At 37.1% G+C, this 19398-nt stretch overlaps 1 protein-coding gene across 3 annotated transcripts in view; it reads left to right on the top strand.

Moving 5' to 3' along the window:
* KCNQ5 (potassium voltage-gated channel subfamily Q member 5) overlaps positions 1-19398 on the top strand; it is a 579108-nt gene that overhangs the window by 465085 nt on the left and 94625 nt on the right. The gene's annotated exons all lie outside the window — the stretch shown is intronic.

Genomic DNA, 19398 nt, shown 5'->3' on the forward strand with positions numbered 1-19398 from the left:
AAGGGGCAACCCTAAATTCAGAATGAAAGAAAGCAGGCACTCTTTTCTACTCAGGATGAAACACTGAGTACAATGTCACTTGGCTGTGTCCCATTCTTCAGAGTTAGAGTCAGTGGTTTAAAACCCACTCTGTGAGCACTGGGCCGAGCAAATGTATTATTGGAATGAAAAGCAAAGGAAACCATGAAATGTAACATTTTTGCTGTGACCAAACCATGAAAGTTCTTCTTCAGTCTATTATTATTAATAAACCGACGTAAAAGGATTAAGCTATTTTTCAGAACAAGTATAGTAGATTAATATCTGTCCCACATATATAAAGATTAAGAATAAAATTGACCTGGAAATTTTTTTTCTGCATTCTCAAGGAATTCTTTTGAGAATTCCATATTAATACTGCTGGTGACATTAGATTAATTTGGCTCCTGTAAAGTTCTACTACATATTCCCTCTCTCTGACATTGGATGAGTTCTTCCAACCAGCAGACCTCTTATTAACCTGTCCTTGGCCCCTTCTCAGACCTTCACAGCCCAAGCCTCTTTGCCTATTCCAAGCCTCTGACTCCCCACACATGATCCCACCTTCTCCTTGTCTATAATTGAACGGACAGACATAAGCATTCCTAATCCTTCCCTCCACTCACACTGAGGCCACATCTTACCCCCACCGTGGAAGAGCTGTCCTTTCACACTGCCTGGGCTAACCCCTCCAACTGTGCCCTTAACCCGATTCCTTCTTGGGTACTTTACCCCATCAGGAAGCCGCCACCCCTTCCCTCTTCAGTCTCACCCTCTCTACAAACATGCACAAGTACATCCTGGAAAGCCTCCCCTCAAGTCAGAGATTCCTGGGAGTTCTTGCCCTCTACATCTCACTTCAGTTGTTGCCAATGTTCTTCAAAGTATTATTCATTTATTTACTAAATATTTAGGGAGTTTCTCTCACTTTGTGGCAAGCATTATGCTAGATGTTAGGGAAATAAAGAGCGAGCTGAGGTTCCACTTTCTAGTTAAGGAAATAAGAATCCCTACCCAAAGAAAAATACAACAGACTATCACTCATGTTAATGTTATTACGAAACAAGGAGCTGTAATAGAGAGTAATCAGAGACTCTACTGAAGATAGGTAGAAAAGGCCTCTCCAATGAGGGAGTATTTTGGAAAAGACCTGAAGGATGAAAAGGAGCCCTGGGAAGAGTGAGGAAAATGGCAATTCCAGCTGAGGGAACAGCCTGTGCAAAGGCCCTGAGGCAGAAAGATCCTGGCTTGTTTGAAGAGCCAAAAGGCCACTGTCATTAAAGTGCAGTGAGCAAGGGTAAAATCAAAATGATCTTAGGTAGGCGGAGATGGCTTAATTAGTAGCTTAGAATTTATTTTGAATTCAACAGCTAGCCATTGAAGGATTTTTAGATGGAAATAAGAAAATGATACCCCTTGCAGGTATATGAAGAAGGAACTAGAGGAAAGCAAAAGCAAAAGCAGAGAGAGCAATTAAGAGGCTACTATAGCAGCCTGGTCTACCATGGTGGCAGCAAAGACAGAGAAAAGGGGGTGAATTTGCAAAAACCTAAGGAGATCGAATCAACAGGACTTGCTGATAGATTCCGTGGGGGGAGTGAGGGAAATGAATAATTAGGATGATTCTGAGGCTTCTGACATGAGCAAGTGGATAGATTGGTGGAGCTCTTGGTTAAGACAGGAAGGAATATATTTGGTAGAAATAAGAGTTCTGTTTTAGACACATTAAGTTAAATGACTGTGTGACATCTAAATGGAACTGTCAACTGCAGATACGTGAATTGGGAACTCAGAAAAGTGGTCTGGCCTAGAGGTATAAATTTGGCGTGTTTAGCATAAAAGTGGCATTTAAATCTATGAGAACATATAAGATCACCTGGAAAGAGAGAAAAAAGAGGGGATAGAAAAGAAAGGAAAGTCTAAGAATACAATTTTTAAAAGAAGAAAAAGACTTAGAACAAAACCTTAAAAATCCAGTGTCCAAAGGTTGAAAAGGGTAAGAGGAGCCACAGAAAAAGAGCCACCAAGGAGTACAAAGAGAAAACCATGGAAGTGAAGAGAAGAGTGCTTCTAGAAAGAGGTGGTCAGCTGAGCTGAATGCTTCTGAAAGGTCTGGCATCATAGAATTTGTCTCCCTCTTTATCATTTCTGCTTCTGAATTGTTCCCCCTCTTTCAAAGCCCAGGTAAGGTGGCATGACCAGAGCAACCACTTTCTCAGTGATTGCCAGTGACCACCTATCTCCACCATATTCAGTCTCTTTTCTCAATGCTCATTATCCCTGTTTTCTTTTTCTCTCTCTCTCTCTTTTTTTTTTTTTTCCAGATGGAGTTTCACTCTTGTTGCCCAGGCTGGAGTGCAATGGTGTGATCTTGGCTCACTGCAACCTCCACATCCTAGGTTCAATCAATTCCCCTGCCTCACCCTCCTGAGTAGCTGGTATTACAGGCATGCACCACCACACCTGGCTAGTTTTGTATTTTTAGTGGAGACGAAGTTTCACCACGTTGGCCAGGCTGGTCTCAAACTCCTGGCCTCAGGTGATCCACCTGCCTTGGCCTCCCAAAGTGCTGAGATTACAGGCATAAGCCACCGTGCCCAGACTCACTGTCCTTGTTTTCTATTAGGCTGTGACATCAGAGATTACCTGGTCTTTGTGAAACTCTCCATTCTCTATTGAGTTTCCATTTATATAACCCTTTCCCAATTGTTCTACTTTTGAAAAACTTGAAAAACATGATATCCAAAGACATTCTTCTCTGACTTTCCTTTCCCTTCCATTCCTTAAACGTCTGTGTTTCTTGAGGTGTCCCTGGACCCTTTCTGTGTACATTTTGTAATCTCAGTTATGCACATAGCTTTAACATCACCCTGTTACTGATTCTAAAACCCAAATCTCACGCCAAACCAAATTTCTCTCTCAGGACTCAAGCTCTCATTCTCAGTTTCCTGCTAGACATTTCTGCATTAGTCATACTGACATTTGAAAAACCATCATTTGCAAAACTAAACTCTTCACCTTTACTCCAAAACCTTCTCTTTTTCATTATAATGCTTTTATTTATGGTGCAACCATCTTCCCACTTAAAATTTTCAAGTCACTGTTAACTTAGCCTTTCCTTTTACCTCAATCAATAAATTTATTTCTATTGAACTTCCTAAACATTTCTTTTTACTCTCCACTCTCATAGTGTCTTAACTGGTCTCTGCACCTCTCATTTCTTCCTATTTCAATCTCTCCTGTACATTCACTGCCATAATTTCAGCTTCTAAAAGCACCACTCTGATCACATTATGTACTTTGCTTACAAAAACCTTCCGTCAGTATTTCTGGGCTGCAAAACAAGAGAGCAGAATCCTATCCCACCCATAGGGCTTTCATTCCTTTATTCAGTAAATATATATTGAGTGACTACTGTATGCCAATCACTGTGCAAGGTGCTTGGATTCAGCAGTAAGATAAAGTCCCAACCCACATACAATTTACTTTCTCGTTGGGAAGGCAAACAATAAACAATTTAATCAATATACAATATCATTTCAGGTATTGATACATTCTATGAATAAAGATGAACAGAATAAGGATTTAGGAAACAGTTGGTAGGGAAGTAGCTTTTTTTGTTGTTGTTGATTTTCATGGGGTTTTGTTTTGTCTTTATGAGAAAATGACTGTTATTATTATACAGTGTCCCCCAGTGACTATTTTTCTGTAAGTTATTGGGGAACAGGTGGTTTTTGGTTACATAAGTAAGTTCTTTCATGGTGATTTGTGAGATTTTGGTGCACCCATCACCCAAGCAGTATACACTGCACCCTATTTGTAGTCTTTTATCCCTTGCCTCCTTCCCATCCTTTCACCTTGAGTCTCCAAAGTTCATTGTGACATTCTTATGCCTTTGCATCCTCATAGTTTAGCTCCCACCTATGAGTGAGAACATAGGATGTTTGGTTTTCCATTCCTGAGTTACTTCACTTAGAACAATAGTCTCCAATCTCATCTAGGTGGCTGCAAATGCCATTAATTCATTCCTTTTTATGGCTGAGTAGTATTCCATCATGTATATATATACCACAGTTTCTTTATCCACTCATTGATTGATGGGCATTTGGGTTGGTTCCACATTTTTGCGATTGTGAATTGCGCTGCTATAAACATGCATGTGCAAGTGTCTTCTTCATATAATGACTTCTTTTCCTCTGGGTAGATAACCAGTAGTGAGATTGCTGGATCAAATGGTTCTACTTTTAGTTCTTTAAGGAATCTCCACACTATTTTCTATAGTGGTTGTGCTAGTTTACATTCCAACCAGCAGTGTAGATGTGTTCCCTGTTCACCGCATCTCCACCAACATCTACTATTTTTCCACTTTTTTATTATGGCCATTTTTGCAGGACTAAGGTGGTAGCACATTGTGGTTTTGATTTGCATTTCCCTGATCATTAGCGATGTTGAGCATTTTTTCATGTGTCTTGGCCATTCGTATATCATCTTTTGAGAATTGTCTATTCATGTCGTTAGCCCACTTTTTGATGGGATTGTTTGTTTTTTTCTTGTTGATTTGAGTTCACTGTAGATTCTGGATATTCATCCTTTGTCAAATGTATAGATTATAATGATTTTCTCCCACTCTGTGAGTTGTCTGTTTACTCTGCTGACTGTTTCTTTTGCCGTGCAAAAGCTCTTTAGTTTAATTAAGTACCAGCAATTTATCTTTGTTTTTATTGCATTTGCTTTTGGGTTCTTGGTCTTGAAATCCTTGCCTAACTCAATGTATAGAAGGGTTTCTCCAATGTTATCTTCTAGAGTTTTTATAGTTTCAGGCTCTATATTTAAGTCCTTAATCCACCTTCAATTGATTCTTGTATATGGTGAGAAATGAGGATCCAGTTTCATTCTCCTACATATGGCTAGCCAATTATCCCAGCACCATTTGTTGAAAAGGGTGTCCTTCACTTCTCAAAAGAAGACATTTATACAGCCAACAAAATTACAAAAAAAATGCTCATCATCACTGGTCATCAAAGAAATGCAAGTCAAAACCACAATGAGATACCATCTCAAGCCAGTTAGAATGGCGATCATTAAAGAGTCAGGAAACAACAGATGCTGGAGAGGATGTGGAGAAATAGGAACACTTTTACCTGTTGGTGGGAGTGTAAATTAGTTCAACCATTGTGCAAGACAGTGTGGCAACTCCTCAAGGATCTAGAACTAGACATACCATTTGACCCAGCAATCCCATTACTGGGTATATACCCAAAGTATTATAAATCATTCTACTATCAAGACAAATGCACATGTATGTTTATTGCAGCACTTTTCACAGTAGTAAAGTCTTGGAACCAACCCAAATGCCCATCAATGATAAACTGGATAAAGAAAATATGGCACATATACACCAAGGAATACTATGCAGCCATAAAAAAGGATGAGTTCATGTCCTTTGCAGGGACATGGATGAAACTGGAAACCATCATTCTCAGCAAAGTAACACAAGAAGAGAAAACCAAACACCACATGTTTTCACTCATAAGTGGGAGCTGAACAATGAGAACACATGGACACAGGGAGGGGAACATCACACACCAGGGCCTGTCAGGGGTTAGGGGGCTGGGGGAGGGATAGCATTAGGAGAAATACCTAATGTAAATGACGAGCTGATGTGTGCAACAAACCACTATGGCACATGTATACCTATGTAACAAACTTGCACTTTGTGCACATGTACCCCAGAACTTAAAGTATAATAAAAAAGATAAAATTCAGCCTTAAAAAAAAGAAAAAGAAAAGGGTGTCCTTTCCCCATTTTATGTTTTTGTTTGCTTTGTCCAAGATCAGTTGACTGTAAGTACTTTGGTTTGTTTCTGGATTCTCTATTCTGTTCCATTGGTCTATGTGCATATTTTTATACCAGTACCACGCTGTCTTGGTGACTATGGCCTTGTAGTTTGAAATCAGGTAATGTGATGCCTCCAGGTTTGGTTGGGTTTTTTTGTTTTTGTTGTTGTTGTTGTTGTTGTTGTTTGGTTGGTTGGGTTTTTTTGTTTGTTTTATTTGTCTGTTTTGGCTTAGTCCTGCTTTGGCTATGTGGGCTCTTTCCTGGTTCCATGTGAATTTTATCATTGTTTTTTCTAATTCTGTGAAGAATGATGGTGGTATTTTGACGGAAATTGCATTGAATTTGTAGATTGCTTTTGGAAGTATGGTCATCTTTACAATATTGATTCTACCCATCCATGAGCATTGGATATGTTTCCATTTGTTTGTGTCATCTATGATTTCTTTCAGCAGTGTTTTGTAGTTGTTTTCCTTGTAGAGGTCTTTCACTTCCTTGGTTAGGTATATTCCTAAGTTTTGTGGATTTTTTTTTTGTTTGGTTTTTTTTTTGTTTCGTTTTGTTTTGTTTTTTTGTTTTTGCAGCTATTGTAAAGGGGATTGAGTTCTTGATTTGATTCTCAGCTTGGTCGCTGTTGGTGTATAGAAGATATACTGATTTGTGTATGTGAATTTTGTATCCAGAAAGTTTGCTGAATTCTTTTACAAGTTCTAGGAGCTTTCTGGAGGAGTCTTTAGGGTTTTCTAGGTAAACATTCATATCATCAGCAAACAGCAAGAGTTTGACTTCCTCTTCAATGAGTTGGATGCCCTTTATTTCTTCCTCTTGTCTGATTGCTCTGGCAAGGACTTCCAGTATTATGTTGAAGAGGAGTGATAAGAGTGGGCATCCTTATCTTGTTCCAGTTCTCAGAGGGAATGCTTTCAACTTTTCCCCATTCAGTATTATGTTGGCTGTGGGTTTGTCATAGATGACTTTTATTACTTTTATTACATTGTTATATTATGACATTTTATTGTCATAGATGTCCTTTGTGTACCAGTTTTGTTGAGAGTTTTAATGATAAAGGAATGCTAGATTTTGTCGAATGCTTTTTCTGCGTCTATTGAGATGATCATGTGATTTTGGTTTTTAATTCTGTTTATGTGGTGTATCACATTTATTGACTTGCATATGTTAAACTATCCCTGCATCCCTGGTATGAAACCCATTTGATCATGGTGGATTATCTTTTTGATATGTTGTTAGATTCGGTTAACTAGTATTTTGTTAACGATTTTAGCATCTATGTTCATCAGGGATATTGGTCTGTAGTTTTCTTTTTTGATTATGTCCTTTCCTGGTTTTGGTATTAGGGTGATACTGGCTTCATAGAATGAATTAGGGAGGGTTCCTTCTTTATCTTGTGGAATAGTGTCAATAGGACTGGTATCAACTCTTCTTTGAATGTCTAGTAGAATTCTGCTGTGAATCCATCTGGTCCTGGACTTTTTTTGTTGGTAATTTTTTAACTACCATTTCAATCTCATTGCTTGTTATTGGTCATTCAGGCTATCTAATTCTTCCTGATTTAAACTAGGAGGGTTGTATTTTTCCAGAAATTTATCCATCTCTTCTAGATTTTCCAGTTTATGTGCGTAATAGTGTTCATAGTAGCCTTGAATGATCTTTTGTATTTCTGTGGTGTCAGTTGTAATGTCTCCCATTTCATTTCTTCTTGAGCTAATTTGCATTTTCTCTTTTCTTTTTATGGTTAATCTTGCTAATGGTCTATCAGTTGTATTCATTTTTAAAGAACCAGCTTTTTGTTTCATTTATCTTTCGTATTTTGTTTGTTTCAAATTCATTTGGTTCTGCTCTGATCGTGATTATTTCCTTTCTTCTGCTGGGTCTGGGTTTGGTTTGTTCTTGCTTCTCTAGTTCCTTGAGGTGTGATCTTAGATTGTCTGTTTGTGCTCTTTCAGACTTTTTGATGTAGGCATTTATGGCTATAAACTTTCTTCTTAGCATCGCCTTTGCTGTGTCCCAGAGATCTTGATATGTTGTGTCATTGTTGCCATTCAATTCAAAGAATTTTTTAATTTCCATCTTGATTTCATTTTTGGCCCAATGATCATTCAAGAGCAGGTTATTTAATTTCCATATATTTGCATGGCTTTGAAAGTTCATTTTGGAGTTGATTTTCAGTTTTATTCCACTGTGGTCTGAGAGAGTGCTTGATATAATTTCAATTTTCTTAAATTTATTGAGGCTCATTTTGTGGCCTGTCATATGGTCTACCTTGGAGAAAGTTCCATGAGCTGAATAGAATGTATATTCTGTGGTTGTTGGATGGAATGTTCTGTATATATCTGTTAAGTCCATTTGTTCCAAGGTATAGTTTAAATCCATTGTTTCATTGTTGACCTTCAGTCTTGATTATCTGTCCAGTGCTGTCAGTGGAGTATTGAAGTCTCCCACTATTATTATGTTGCCACCTGTCTCATTTCTAAGGTCTGTTAGCAATTGTTTTATAAATTTGATAGCTCCAGTGTTCGGTGCATATACGTTTAGGATTGTGATGTTTTCCTGTTGGACTAGGCCTTTTATCATTATATAATGCCCTCTTTGTCTTTTTTAACTGCTGTTGCTTTAAAGTTTGTTTTGTCTGTTATAAGAATAGGTACTCCCGCTTGCTTTTGGTGTCCATATTCCAAAAATGTCTTTTTCCACACCTTTACCTTAAGTTTGTGAGACTCCTTATGTGTTAGGTGAGTCTCTTGAAGTCAGCAGGTAGTTGGTTGGTGAATTCTTATCAATTCTACAATTCTATATCTTTTAAGTGGAGCATTTAAGCCATTTACATTCAACGTTAGTATTGAGATGTGAGGTACCATTCCATTCATTATGCTATTTGTTGCCTGTATACCTTGGTTTTTTGTTTTTTGTTTTTGTTTTTTAAACTGTATTTTTGTTTTATAAGTCCTGTGAGATTTATGCTTTAAAGAGGTTCTGTTTTGATGTGTTTCCAGGATTTGTTTCAAGATTTAGAGCTCCTTTTAGCAGTTCTTGTAGTGGTGGCTTGGTAGTGGTGAATTCTCTCAGAATTTGTTTGTCTGAAAAAGACTGTATCTTTCCTTCATATGTGAAGCATAGTTTTGTTGGATACAAAATTCTTGGCTGGTAATTCTTTTGCTTGAGGAGGCCGAAGACAGGGCCCCAATACCTTCTAGCTTACAGGGTTTCTGCTGAGAAATCTGCTGTTAATCTAATAGGTTTTTATTTATAGGTTACCAGGTACTTTTGTCTCACTGCTCTTAAAATTCTTTCCTTTGTCTTAACTTTAGATTACCTGATGACAATGTGCCTAGGTGATGATCTTTTTGCAATGAATTTCCCAGGTGTTCTTTGTGCTTCTTGTATTTGGATGTCTAGGTCTCTAGCAATGCTGGGGAAGTTTTCCTCTGTTATTCCCTGAAATATGTTTTCCAAACTTTTAGATTTCTCTTCTTCCTCAAGAACACTGATTATTCTTAGCTTTGGTCATCTAACATAATCCCAGACTTCCTGGAGGCTGTGTTCATATTTTCTTATTCTTTTTTCTTTGTCTTTATGGAGTGGATTAACTGAAAGACCTTGTCTTAGAGCTCTGAACTTCTTTCTTCTACTTGTTCAATTCTATTGCTGAGACTTTCCAGAGCATTTTGCATTTCTATAAGTGTGTCCAAAGTTTACTGAAGTTTTGACTGCTTTTTATTTATGCTGTCTATTTCCTTGACTATTTCTCCCTTCACTTCTTGCATCATTTTTTGGATTTCCTTAAATCGGGCTTCACATGTCTCTGGTGCTCCCTGATTAGCTTAATAATTAACCTCCTGAATTCTTTTTCAGGCAAATCAGGGATTTCTTCTTGGTTTGGGTCCATTGCTGGGGAGCTAGTGTGATTTTTTGGGAGTTGTAAAGAACTTTGTTTTGTCATATTAACAGAATCGGTTTCTGGTTCCTTCTTATTTGGGTAGGCTCTGTCAGAGGGAAGGTCTAGGGCTGAAGGCTGTTGTTCAGATTCTTTTGTACCACAGGGTGTTCCCTTGGTGTAGTACTCTCCCCCTATTCCTATGGATGTGACTTCCTGAGAGCTGAGCTGTAGTGATTGTTATCTATCTTGTGGATCTAGCCACCCAACAAGTCTTCCAGACTCCAGGCTGGCACTGGGGGTTGTCTACAGAGTCCTGTGATGTGAACCATCTGTGGGTTTCTCAGCCGTGAATGCTAGCACAGTATTTAGGGTGTCTCCCAGGTCCTTCAGGAGCAATCTGCTTCCTGCAGGGGGTCTGTGGGTCCTCTCTATTTTCGTTTTAAAGGCAGACTTTGTAATAGGACACACTAGTGGGCGATTTATAGTTGTATACTCATAAGCAAACTGTTTAAATTATCTGAATCCAAGTTTCCTCATATGATCACAAGATGAGGTCCCACAATAGGTCGTCTGCAGGCTGAGGAGCAAGGAAGCCAGTCTGAGTCCCAAAACCCCAAAAGTAGGGAAGCCGACAGTGCAGCTTTCAGTCTGTGGTCAAAGATCCAAGAGTCCCAAAATTGAAGAACTTGGAGTCCAGTGTTCAAGGACAGGAGGCATCCCGGATGGGAGAAAGATGTAGGCTGGGAGACTAAGCCAGTCTTGGGAAGTGGCTTAAATTAGGTGATCTGGGATGGTTTTCTGTGGAGCTGACATTTCAGCAGGTACCTGAATGCAAACCTGGAAGTAACAGAAATTCAGAAAGAGAAAAGCAAGGGCAAAGGTCCTTAGGCAAAAAAAAAAAAAAAAAAGAGCTTGGTGTGCTGATGAATAGCAAGGCAGGAGGGGCAGAAGCAGAATGAGAGAGAGCATGGTAGAAGACCATATCTGAGAAGTTAGCTGAGGTCAATCATGAAGAACCCTGCAGGCCATGGAGAGGAGCTGGGACTTTGTTCTAAGAGATGTGGGGAATGCCTGGAGCAGTCTGATCATAGGAGAAGCATGATATTCAAAGACATTCCCTGGCCTAGCTTTAGCATATCTAGCTAACTTTCTCTTTACTAATCCTTTACTTTTCTTTCATTGTAAATTGAGAAATTATAGTTGTATATATTTCTGGGGTAGAAAGTGATGCTATGATTTACAAACACAATGTGGAATCATTACATCATGCTAATTAACATATCCACCACTTCAAATACATATCAATTTTTATGGTGTGGCTGGGTGCAGTGACTCACTCCTATAATCCCAGCATTTTGGGAGGCCAAGGCAGGGGGATCATTTGAAGTCAAGAGTTCGAGACCAGCTGGCCAACGTGGTGAAACCCCGTCTCTACTAGAAATACAAAAATTAGCTGGGTGTGGTGGCGCATGCCTGTAATCCCAGCTACTCAAGAGGCTGAAACAGGAGAATCACTTGAACCTGCGAGGCAGTTTGCGGTAAGCTGAGATCGTGCCACTGCACTCCAGTCTGTGTGACAGAGTGACTCAGTCTCAGAAAAAAAAAATGTGGTAAGAGAATTTGAAATTTAGTCTTAGTAATTTTGAAATGCACAATACACTTATTACTAACTGTATTCACCACACTGTGTAATAGATCCCATATATATATATATATATATATATATATACACACACACACGTACACTTATTGTTCCTGTTTAACTGAGGCTTTGTGTCCTTTGACCATCATCTCCCCATTCCCCCAACCCCCAGCCTCTGGTAACCAGCATACTACTCTCTTCTACCATGGGTTTCATTGTTTCAGATTCCCCATATAGTGAAAACATGCAGTATTTACCTTTCTGTGCCTGGCTTATTGCAGATCATCTCATTAGATGCAGAAACATCATTTGATCAAATTTTATTTCATAATAAAAATCCTCAACAAATTAGGTACAGAAGGAATGTACCTCAACACAATAAAAAGCATATATTATAAGCCAATAGCTAACATTATACTCCACAGTGAAAAACTGAAATCCTTTCCTCTAAGATCCAGAACAAAATAAGTATGCCCACTTGAGCAAGATCTAGTGCTGTGCTGGCTTCAGGTCTAACCCAGTGCAGTCTCAGTGATGGTGGCCACAAGGCTGCTTGTGTCGCCCCTCACCAAGCTCCAGGCACCTCAGCACAGAGAAAGAGAGACTTGTTTGTTTGGGAGAATGTAAGGAACAGAACAAGAGTTTTTGCCCAGTAATCCAGAGAATTCTTTCAGATCTTATTCAAGACCACCAAGGTGATACCTCTACAAGTCTACAAGAACCATAGCATTACTGGGCTTGGGGTACCCCTTAATGCAGAAATGGCTGCAGTGACCAAAAACTTAGATCATAATACTGACGTCCCTTCAAATAACAGGAAAGCCTTCCCAAGGAGGATGGCTACAAACAAGCCCAGATTACAAAGACTACAATAAATACCTAACTCTTCAATGCCCAGACACTGACAAACACCACAACCTCAAGATCATCCAGGAAAACATGAGACACTCAACATAACACAAAGAATGAATTAAGAATTTTATCAGATAAATTTAACAAATAAATTGAAATAATTAAAAAGAATCAAGCAGAAAATCTGGAGGTCAAAAATGCAACTGACATACTGAAGAATCATCAGAGTCCCTTAATAGCAGAATTGATCAAGCAGAAGAAAGAACTAGTGAGCATGAAGACAGGCTATTTAAAAATACATGGTCAGCAGAGACAAAAGATAAAAGAATAAAAAAGAAGGAAATGCCCAAAATATCTATAAAACAGCTTCAAAGGGGCAAATCTAAGTTATCGGCCTTAAAAAGTAGGGAGAGAGAGAGAAAGTTTATTCAAAGGGATAATAACAGAACTTCCCAAACCTAGAGAAAGATATCAATATTCAAGTAAAAGAAGGCTATAGAACACCAAACAGATTTAACCTCAAAGCATTCACTAATAAACTTGCAAAATTCAAGGAAAAAGAAAAGATTTTAGAAGCAGCAAAAGAAGAGAAATAAATAACGTGCAATGGAGCTCCAATACATCTGGCAGCAGACTTTTCAGTGGAAATCTTACAGGCCAGGAAAGAGTGGCATGGCATATTTAAAGTGCGGAAGGGAAAAAATATTTTATCCTTGAATAGTATATCTGGCAAAAATAGCCTTCATGAAGGAGAAATAAAGACTTTCCCAGACAAACAAAAACTGAGGCATTTCATCAACACCAGACCTGTCCTACAAGAAATGCTAAAGTGATTTCTTTAGTTTGAAAGAAAAAAAGGCATTAAGGAAAAATAAAAAACCATCTGAGGGTAGAAAACTCACTGGTAATAGTAAGTACACAGAAAAACACAATATTATAGCACTATAATTGTGCTAATTATTTATATTTTAAGTAGAAAGACAAAAAGATGAACTTATCAAAAATAATAACTACAACAACTTTTCAAGATATACACAGCATAATAAGATAAAGTGGAAACAACAGAAAGTTTAAAAGTGGGATGACAAAGTTAAAATGTAGCATTTTCATTAATTTTCTTTTTGTTTATTTGTTTATGCAATCAGAGTTAAGTTGTCATCAGTTTAAAATAATGGGTTATAACGTATTATTTGCAAGCCTCATAGTAACCTAAAATCAAAAAAGCATACAATGGATACACACAAAAAAATAAAAAGCAAGAAACTAAATCATACCACCAGAGAAAATCACTTTCAATGAAAGGAAGACAAGAAGGAAAGAAAAAAGCAAGAGAAGACCACAAAACAACTAGAAAACAAACAACAAAATGGCAGGAGTAAGTCCTTCCTTATCCATAATAACACTGAATATAAATGGATTAAACTGTCCAATCAAAAGACACAGGATTGAATGGATTCAATGGATTAAAATTAAATTTTAAAAAGCAAGACCCAATGATCTGTTGACTACAAGAAACATACTTCATCTATAAAGACTCACATAGATTGAAAATAAAGGGATAAAAAAAGATATCCCATGCAAATGGAAACCAAAAAAGAGCAGGAGTAGCTACACTTACATCAGACAGAATAGGTTTCAAGACAAAAGCTATTGAAATAGACAAGGAAGGTCATTATATAATGATAAAGGAATCAATTCAGCAAGAGGATATAACAACTATAAATATATATGCACCCAACACTGGAGCACCCAGATATATAAAGCAAATATTATTAGAGCTAAAGAGAGAGACATACCCCAAGACGATAATAGCTGGAAACGTCAACACCCAACTTTCAGCATTGGACAGATCATCCAGACAGAAAATCAACAAAGAAACATCAAACTTAATCTGCACAATAGACCAAATGGACCTAATAAATATTTATAGAACATTTCACCCAACAGCTGCAGAATACTCCACACACTTCTCCTAAACACATGGATTATTCTCAAGGATAGATCAGGATAGGCCACATGTTAGGCCACAAAACAAGTCTTAAGACATTCAAAAAATTGAAATAATATCAAGTATCTTCTCTGACCACAATTGAATGAAACTAAAAATCAGTAACCAGAGAAAATTTGGAAACTATACAAACACATGTAAATTAAACAATATGCTCCTGAATGACCAATGGGTCAATGAAGAGATTAAGAAGCAAATTGAAAAATGTCTTGAAACAAATGATGATGGAAACACAACCTATAACAAAACCAATGGGATACAGCAAAAGGAGTACTAAAAGGGAAGTTTATAACTAAAAGTGCTTACATCGGTAAAGAAGAAAAACTTCAAATAAACAACCTATTATGCAACCTACAAGAGCAAGAGCAAACCAAACCCAAAGTTAGTAGGAGAAAGGAAATAAAGATCAGAGCAGAAATAAATGAAATTGAAACAAAGAAAATACAAAAGATTAACAAGGCCAGGCACTGTGGCTCACGCCTGTAATCCCAGCACTTTGGGAGGCCGAGGCAGGCAGATCATGAGGTCAGGAGACCGAGACCATCCTGGCTAACATGATGAAACCCTGTCTCTACTAAAAAATACAAAAAAATATAGCTGGGCTTGGTGGTGGGCGCCTGTAGTCCCCGCTACTATGGGTCTTGCTTTTTAAAATTTAATTTTAATCCATTGAATCCATTCAATCCTGTATCTTTTGATTGGACAGTTTAATCCATTTATATTCAGTGTTATTATGGATAAGGAAGGACTTACTCCTGCCATTTTGTTATTTGTTTTCTAGTTGTTTTGTGGTCTTCTCTTGCTTTTTTCTTTCCTTCTTGTCTTCCTTTCATTGAAAGTGATTTTCTCTGGTGGTATGATTTAGTTTCTTGCTTTTTATTTTTTTGTGTGTATCCATTGTATGCTTTTTTGATTTTAGGTTACTATGAGGCTTGCAAATAATACGTTATAACCCATTATTTTAAACTGATGACAACTTAACTCTGATTGCATAAACAAATAAACAAAAAGAAAATTAATGAAAATGCTACATTTTAACTTTGTCATCCCACTTTTAAACTTTCTGTTGTTTCCACTTTATCTTATTATGCTGTGTATATCTTGAAAAGTTGTTGTAGTTATTATTTTTGATAAGTTCATCTTTTTGTCTTTCTACTTAAAATATAAATAATTAGCACAATTATAGTGCTATAATATGGTGTTTTTCTGTGTACTTACTATTACCAGTGAGTTTTCTACCCTCAGATGGTTTTTTATTTTTCCTTAATGCCTTTTTTTCTTTCAAACTAAAGAAATCATACTTACAGGAGAATGGCGTGAACCCGGGAGGCGGAGCTTGCAGTGAGCCCAGATCACACCACTGCACTCCAGCCTGGGCAACAGAGTGAGACTCTGTCTCAAAAAAAAAAAAAAAAAAAAAGATAAACAAAAGAAAAAGTTGTTTTTTGAAAACATAAACAAAAATGACAAACTTAGCCAGACTAAGAAAAAAGGAGAGAAGACCCAAATAAATAAAATCAGAGATGAAAAAGGAGACATTAAAACTGATACTACAGAAATTCAAAGGATCATTAGAGGCTACTGTGAGAAACTATATACCAATAAATTGGAAAACCTAGAAGAAATGGATAAATTCCTATATACATGCAACCTACCAACATTGAACCATGAAGAAATCCAAAACCTGAACAGACCAATAACAAGTAATGAGATTGAAGCCATAATAAAAATTCTCCCAGCAAAGAAAAACCTGAAACCTGATGGCTTTACTGTTGAATTCTACCAAACAATGAAAGAAGAACTAATACCAATCCTGCTCAAACTATTCCAAAAAGTACAGGAGGAACAAATACCTCTAAACTCATTCTATGAGGCCAGTGTTATCCTAATACCAAAACCAGACAAAAATGCATTTGAAAAAGAAAACTACAGGCCACCATCCCTAATGAGCATTGATGGAAAAATCCTTGACAAAATACTAGCAAACCGAATTCAACAACACATTAAAAAGATCATCCATCATGACCAAGTGAGATTTATCTCAGGGATGCAAGGATGGTTCCTCCTATATTTAGAACACAACAAAGATGCTCATTTTCACCACTGTTATTCAACATAGTACTGAAAGTCCTAGCTACAGCAATCAGAGAAGAGAGAAATAAAGAGCATCCAAATTGGGAAGGAAGAAGTCAAGTTATGCTTGTTTGCAGAAGATATGATCTTATATTTGGAAAAACCTAGAGTCCCCATCAAAAAACTATTAGAACTGATAAACAAATTCAGTCAAGTTGCAGAATACAAAATAAAATACAAAAATCAGCAGCATTTCTATATGCCAACTGCAAACAATCTGAAAAAGAAATTGAGAAAATAATCCCATTTACAATAGCTACAAATAAAATTAAATACCTAGGAATTAACCAGAGAAGTGAAAGATCTCTACAAAGAAAACTATGAAACACTGATGAAAGATATTAAAGAGGATACAAAAAAAGGAAAGATATTTCATGTTCATGGATTAGAATAATCATTATTGTTAAAATTTCCATATTTCTCAAAGCAATCTACAAATTCAGAGCAATTCCTATCAAAAATACCAATGACATTCTTCACATAAATGGAAAAAACAGTCCTAAAATTTATATGGAACCAGAAAATACCCAGAAGAGCCAAAGCTATCCTAAGCAAAAAGAGAAAAACTGGAGAAATCACATTACCTGACTTCAAATTATACTACAGAGATATAGTAACCAAAACAAAATGGTACTGGCATAAAAACATATACAGACCAATGGGACTGAAGAGAGAAACCAGAAACAAATCCGTACATCCACAGTGAACTCATTTTCGACAAAAGTACCAAGAACATGCAACGAGGAAAGGACAGTCTCTTCAATAAAATGTGCTGGAGAAACTGGATATCCATATGAAGAAGAATGAAATCAGACCCCCATCCCTTGCCATATGGAAAAAAATCAAATCAAAATGGGATTAAAAAGTTAAATCTAAGACCTCAATCTATGAAACGACTACAAGAAAACATGAGGGAAATTCTCCAGGGCAAGGATTTCTTGAGTAATATCCCACAAGCACAGTCAACCAAGGCAAAAATGAACAAATGGAATCACATCACGTGAAAAAGCTTCTGCACAGCAAAGGAAACAATCAACAAAATGAAGAGACAACCCACAGAATGGGAGAAAATATTTGCAAATTATCCATCTGACAAGAGATTAATAACCAGAATATATAAGGAGCTCTCACGACTGTATAAGAAAAAATAAAATAATCCAATTTTAAAACGGGCAAAAAATCTAAATAGATATTTCTCAAAAGATGACATTACAAACCACAAACAGGCATATGAAAAGGTGCTCAATATAATTAATCATCAGAGATATGCAAATCAAACTGCAATGAGATATCATCTCACTCCAGTAAATGACAGGCACTAACAAATGCTGGCAAGGATTTGGAGACAGGCAATAACAAATGCTGGCAAGGATTTGGAGAAAAAGACAGGGAATAACAAATTCTGGCAAGGATTTGGAGAAAAAGGAACCACTGTACACTGTTGGTGGGAATGTAAATTAGTATAATTTAGCCACTATGGAGAAGAGCTTGGAGGTTTCTCATAAAACTAAAAATAGAGCTACCATATGATCCAGCAATCCCACTGCTAGGTATATTCCCAAAAGAAAGGAAATCAGTATATCAAAGAGATATCTGCACTCTCATGTTTATTGCAGCACTATTCACAATGGCCAAGATTTGGAAGTAACCCAAGCATCCATCAACAGACAGATAAAGAAAATGTGGCATATATACACGATGGAGTACTATTCAGCCATTAAAAAGAATGAGAACCTGTCATTTGCAGTAACATGGATGCAAGCAGAGCTCATTTTGTTGAGTGAAATAAGCCAGGCACAGTAAGACAAACTTCACATGGTCTCATTTATTTGTGGAAACTAAGAATTAACAGTTAAGGATTAAGAAAATGTGGCACATATACACCATGGAATACTATGCAGCCATAAAACAGGATGAGTTCATGTCCTTTGTAGGGACATGGATGAAGCTGGAAACCATCATTCTCAGCAAACTATCGCAAGGACAGAAAATCAAACACCACATGTTCTCACTCATAGGTGGGAATTGAACAATGAGAACACTTGGACACAGGATGGGGAACATCACACACTGGGGCCTGTCATGGGGTGGGGGAGCGGGGAGGGATAGCATTAGGAGAAATACCTAATGTAGATGATGAGTTAATGGGTGCAGCACACCTACATGGCACATGTATACATATATAACAAACCTGCACATTGTGCACATGTACCCTAGAACTTAAAGTATAATAATTTTAAAAAATTAACAGTTAAACTCACAAAGATAGAGAATAGAATGATGGGTACCAGAGTATGAGAAGGGTAGTGGAGAGAGTGAGCAGAGAGGGAAGCGGAGATGGTTAATGGACACCAAAAAAAACCAGAAAGAGTGAATAATGTCTAGTATTTGAAAGTACAACAGTGTGACTATAGTCAGTAATAATTTAATTGTACATTTTAAAATAATTAAGAGTATAATTGGATTATTTGTAACACAAAGGATAAATGCTTGAGGTGATGGATACCTTTTTTACCCTGATATCATCATTACATGTCGCATGCCAGTATCAAAATATCCCACATAACTCATAAATATATATACCTACTGTGTACCCACAAAAATTAAAAATTATTAATACATTATTAGTTTGATTTAAAAAAAAACAAGGATGCTCACTTTTGCCACTTCTATTCAATATAGTAGTGGAAGTCCTTGCCAGAGCAGTTAGACAAGAGAAAGAAATAAAAGGCATCCAAATAAGAAAGGAAGAAAGGAAATTTTTGCTGTTTGCTGACAACATAATCTTATATATAGAAAACCCTAAAGATTCCAGAAAAAAACTGCTAGAACTGATAAATTCAGTACAGTTACAGGAGACACAATCAACACCACAAAAATCACTAGCATTTCTATACACTAACAACAAACTTTCCAAAAAAGAAATCAAGAGAGCAATCCCATTTACAGTAGCTACAAAAATTAAAATACTTAGGAATAAATTTAACCAAGGAGCTGAAAGACCTGTACACAGT

The sequence above is a fragment of the Gorilla gorilla genome, chromosome 5 (genome assembly GCF_029281585.2).
Source record: "Gorilla gorilla gorilla isolate KB3781 chromosome 5, NHGRI_mGorGor1-v2.1_pri, whole genome shotgun sequence".
Taxonomy (NCBI): Eukaryota; Metazoa; Chordata; class Mammalia; order Primates; family Hominidae; genus Gorilla; species Gorilla gorilla.